Below are 5180 nucleotides of genomic sequence, written 5' to 3'. Positions count from 1 at the left end.
GTAATAGCGCGGACCACCTTTGGATTTTCAGCATATTTTTGTAAGTACTCGGTGATAGGTACTTCATTCCATTCGCTTTTCTCTGGTAGCTCAATTCTACTCAGTGCATCAGCCACTACGTTCATTTTACCAGGTTGGAACCTGACATCGAAATTTAGGTTGAGTATTTCGGCGGCCTGCCTAATAAGGCGTTTGTTTTTGTGGCTCTGGCCAAATAAAAATACCAAGTATTGGCTATCGGTGATTACAGTGAATCGACTACCGTGAATGTACGGTTGGAACTCCTCGATAGCGTCCGTCAACGCTAAACATTCGCGCTCGTGAACTTTATAGTTGCGTTCACTTTCGGTTAGCGATCTGCTGAAAAATTGGATTGGTCGGTCATTCGGTGGATCGTCCTGCGATAAAACGGCTCCAATTGCTACATCGCTGGCGTCAGTGGTCACGTAGAATTTTTTTTCGAAATCAACGATTTTGAGTGTTACGTCGTTAAGCAAAATTTCTTTCAATTGATTGAAGGCCTGATTACAATCGTCGTTAAATTCAAACAGACGGTTCACTGATGTCGCGTCGTTGAGCGGTTTAACGATGTTGCTATAATTTCTTATAAATTTTCTGTAATAATTCGCCATTCCCAGGAATTCACGGAGCTGTTTGCGCGTTTCTGGTTTTGGGAATTGGGTTATGCCGCGTAGTTTTTGGGGATTTGGTCTAACTTGTCCGGGGCTCACGGTAAAACCTAGGAATTCCATTTCTGGTGAATAAAATGTGCATTTTGTTATTGTAATTTGTAGATTGAATTTTTTTAGAATTTCAAAAAATTTAAATAACAATTCATCGTGTTTTTCTCTTGTAGGTGCGGAAATGGACACGTCATCGATGTAGATCGTTACTCCCTCTTCCAATAAATCGCCAAGGGCGTTCGTCAGTCCCGCCTGCATTGTACACGGCCCACCTGATAGACCAAAAGGCATTCTCTCATGTTCGTATTTTTTATATCCCACCGAATATGCCGTGTAATGCTTGTGCTCTTCGTTCATTGGGATTTGGTGAAAGGCACTCTTTATGTCCAAAATGGTAAAATAATTACATTTCGAAAAGCGATCTATCAGCTCCCATACCAATGGTATTGGATAGCTCGGAATGATTGTTTGATTGTTTAGTTTCCTATAATCTATCACTTGTCGTGTGTCGCTTTTTCCGCCCTCTTGGTCTTTTTTGGGCACAAGAAAAGTCGGTGCGTTGAAAGGCGACATCGATGGTCGGATAATTTGTTGGTTCAGTAATTTTTGTGTTTTTTCAATCAGTATTTTCTTGGAAGTTTCCGGCAATCTGAACTGTTTCACGTTTATCACTCCAGTTCCGGGCTTGAGATGTATGCTGTGGACCGCTATCTCTGACTTTGCCAGTTTATCTCCCTCCAGGTAAAATTGATTTTTATATTTATTCACTATCTCTTTGACCAATTCTAATTGATCTCGTTTCAAATGTTTCACCTTTAGGTTATGAAGTATGATTTCGGCTCTTGATGTCTCCGGTGGAATCTGCATGGTGAATAGATTTTTTCGATGTTGTAATTGTTTTTCGGTGATATGTCGGAACGCGTTAATGTAATTCGTTGCGAGTGGTCCAATATTTATGTTGTGATTTCTTATTTTTCGTAATTTCGTTAAGTCGTCGTCGTAGTCGTTGAATGTTCTGTCGGCGATGTATTTCTCTACTTGCATGACTGATAAGGTGTCGAGTGCTTCTTGTTGCTCGTGTGTGTGTTGACTGGTTGCTTGTTGGTTGTTTACTGTTGTTGCATGGATGTCATTAATTGTGTGTGTTTGCGGCGTGTTTTGGGGAGAAATTTCACGCTGTTCTGCTAAGGCGTTTTGTCGTTTAATTTTTAGCACTGCTTGAATAATACCATTAGGGAGTCCTCCTTTATTTATTTTGTTAATTTCGTCGTAGATTTCCATTTTCAAGTTGAATTTTTCTTCGCTATCCCGTTGAATGTCTTCGTTCGAACGTCTGGGCGTGAACTCATTAACGGTGCTGTCTTCATCTGAACTACTCTCGTAATCTGGTGGTTCTGTACGTACATCAGTTGATAGATTTTCCGTATCGTCTCTGTACGAATCGATATTTTGCGCGCGTTCGACTCGTTCTTCCTCGATTGGGTTTTCGCTATCAGCTGCCACTGTTTTTTTTGTTCTGAGAGTTAATATTTTTTTTTCAACATCTATTGTTGCTTTATACTTTTTTAGAAAATCCAGCCCCAAAAATCCATCGAATGGGCCGGTAAATTCTCTGTCGACTATATGAATTTCATTAGTAAAATCTGCATTCTCGTGTGCCAAAAATTTTCCGATTACGGCTCCCCTTGTGTTTAGATAATGTTTTTTACCTGCGACTCCGCTTATTTGAATGATTGGTTTGTCCGGTGTTATTCCTGCTGCGAGTGTATCTGTGGCTGATATTGTGATGGGTGCTCCAGTGTCAAGCAACAGTTCGATTGGTTTTTCAGTAACATTTGTGTTTACTATCCATGTCAACGTTCCTTTTTTGTCATTTAGTTTGCATTGTATTGTTGTAGATACTTCTGTGTCGTTTGGGAGAATATTCTGCCGATCATTGAATTCCTCCCATGTTAGTTTTCCGGCTGTGAATGAATGTCAGCATTGACATTGAATGATGCCTGATGTAGAGTTGGGTCGAAAGGTGTTTCAGCAAAATTCATCCGTGGGGCGTTAGATGTATTTGGCGTTGAGTAATTTCGTTGTTGATGGAAAGGTGCGCGTCCGAATTGTTGTGGTGGTTGTGTGTATGCCGTTTGTTGGTATGAATTTCCCTGGTATGGCGCGTTGTTGCTAGTGTTTCTGTCGTAGTTGTTGTTGTTTGTACGGTTTTGTTGTGGTGGGTTGTTTCCGCTATTATTCGCGTCTAGCCTGTTGTTTCGATCACGGTTGCCATTATTGTTGTCGCGATAATTGCCACGGTTTGGTCGTCCATAGCGGTTTTGTTGATTTCCGCTGGGATTGTTATTATTGTTGTTTTCGGTATTGTTTCGACCATGTCCTCCACCATTGCGGTTATCGCGGTCGCGGCCATCTCGATTGCCTCTGCCATTCGCTGATCCGCGATTTTGGTTGTTGTCATCGGCGCGGCTGTTTCCGCCCACTATTAGAAAGCAATTCTCACTAATATGGCCCCTAATATCGCATCGTTTACAGATCTTATCGGGTGCTGATCCGGGTTTGGCATTGCTCTCTCTAATATGTGCGTCGCGTTTTCTACATAATGCCTGTCGGTGGCCCCTGGTTTGGCAATATAGGCAAAATAGCTCCTGGTCTGGTATCTCCGCATTGATTATGGTCTCCTGTTGTGTTGCGTATTCGATGACTTGTGCGAGTGATTTGTTTGCTGCTGAAATTCGGAGTGCTTCGCGCAATTTCATTGTTTTGGCCGAAGTGATGAATTGTTTGGTGATTTCTCTGTTGAGTTTTTGTTTCAGCTGTTGGTCGATGTTTGCGCCAAAATAGTTTTGATATTTTTTCAGAAGTAGCGTTGCGCGTTTACCGTATTCGACAATTGTTTCGTCGTTGTTTTGTTTTAATGCATGTACTTCGGCTTCAATGGCTCCCAAACTATTTGTTTTGGATGCTTCGTTTCTCAATTTTGCTCTAAGGTCCGTCCAATAATAAACATCATCCGTCAAGTCGTGTGGAAAGGTTTCGCATTGCAGCAATTTTAATTTGACTCGATGTAATAGGTGAATTTCTTCGTCGTCTGTTCTCACTTGATTAAAGCACATCTCAGCGGTATTTATTAATGCAGTCAATTCGTCATGATTTGCTTGTTTGAATGTAACTCTTGCTATGTCATCAGTTATTGCTCTTTTCCGTTCATTTGCATTGTTAAGTTCCAAAAGTCGCTGCATACTAAGAAAAATCGGGTCATTGGTTTGTTGTTGTTCCGAATTTTCGTGAGCAAAAAGTACGCGTCGGTTGTTATTATTACTGTTGTTATTGTTGCTTGCAACATTGTTGGAATTGGTACGCGAAAAGTTGTTTAGATTAGCATTTTCAACAACATGTATATTATTTGGATTGTCAGCATTTGGGTTATTTGCTCGATTTGCATTTGTTGCACTTTGGTCGGGAATGTTTATTTCACTTGGGTTGTTGACCTGATTCGCGTTATTTGGACTTTGATTTGCATTATGGGCGTTGGCCGGGTCATTGCCGTCGGTTCGTTGTTGTAATTGTTGTTCAATTGCTGCTAATACTGAATTTCGTAGTCTAGTTTCGAAACTCTGTTCTCTGTTAATTTGCTCTTGATTGAATATTTGGAGTTGGTCGTCAATGTATTTTTTTAATTGTAAAATTTGGTCGTTTAGATTGGTCTGTGCATTGGTGATGTTGTTAATTTGAGAAATCGCTCTATTTAATCTATCTTCCAACTGCTGTTGGGTTAGTGTAGATGATCCCGCTTGATTTTTTTCTGTCATTATGGCAATTAATCGTTCGTCAGGTAACGAATTATATGAGATTCTTGATGTGTCTTGTGTGTGGGTGGATTGATTTGGTGTAGAGTTGTTGATTTGGTGGTCAACGAAATCGTCCGATGAATCTACCTCGATGGGTTTGATGAGGTCGTGGCACGATGGTAAGTCGTGCTCCGAATGTGATTGTCTAATACAAGGTTGTTGGGGTCGCTTACCTGATATCGATTGTGCGCGGGTTCTGTGTGCTAGGGTGTTGCGTTTGTATAGGCCTTGTCTTCCCAATTTTTCTTCCACTGATATTGGTTTTCCTCTTCCTCTGGTCGCTCTTCTTTCACGGAATTGTTGTTCGCTATCGAAGTCGGATGGTAGTAGAGTTGAATCGTCGGACATTTGCACTTTTACGCGTTTTCACCGTTTTTTTTTAATTGATTTTTTTTTTTTTTTTTTAAATAGCTTTATTTTAATTAATTTCTTTTCTTTACAGAGAAGCGCGGCGATACTTTTTAAACCGGGGCGACGATAAAGAAAAAAAAAAATTTTAAAAAAAATATTCTACACTTTGTGTTTCGATGTCCGAGGGTTTCTTCTTTTTTTTGTATTAGAAAAACACTTAGTATTAAATCCTGTTCGTTGCAGTGCCAAATATTGTTTGTTGCAATTAATTAAAATTCAAAGACAGTTCAATGCT

At 40.3% G+C, this 5180-nt stretch overlaps 1 long non-coding RNA gene across 1 annotated transcript; it reads left to right on the top strand.

Moving 5' to 3' along the window:
- Positions 1–646: 646 nt before the first annotated feature.
- On the top strand, positions 647–5072 carry LOC116345488. The gene is made up of 5 exons (XR_004201505.1): positions 647–757; positions 857–1077; positions 1308–1424; positions 1503–1551; positions 4977–5072. It is a non-coding gene; the product is annotated as an uncharacterized LOC116345488 (long non-coding RNA).
- The last annotated feature ends 108 nt before the right edge of the window (positions 5073–5180 follow it).

Source organism: Contarinia nasturtii, unplaced genomic scaffold, assembly GCF_009176525.2.
Source record: "Contarinia nasturtii isolate CC-2019 unplaced genomic scaffold, AAFC_CNas_1.1 Cnas_scaffold_1283, whole genome shotgun sequence".
Taxonomy (NCBI): Eukaryota; Metazoa; Arthropoda; class Insecta; order Diptera; family Cecidomyiidae; genus Contarinia; species Contarinia nasturtii.
Note: the sequence above shows the minus strand (reverse complement) of the source record. Positions and strands in the feature narration are given on the sequence as shown.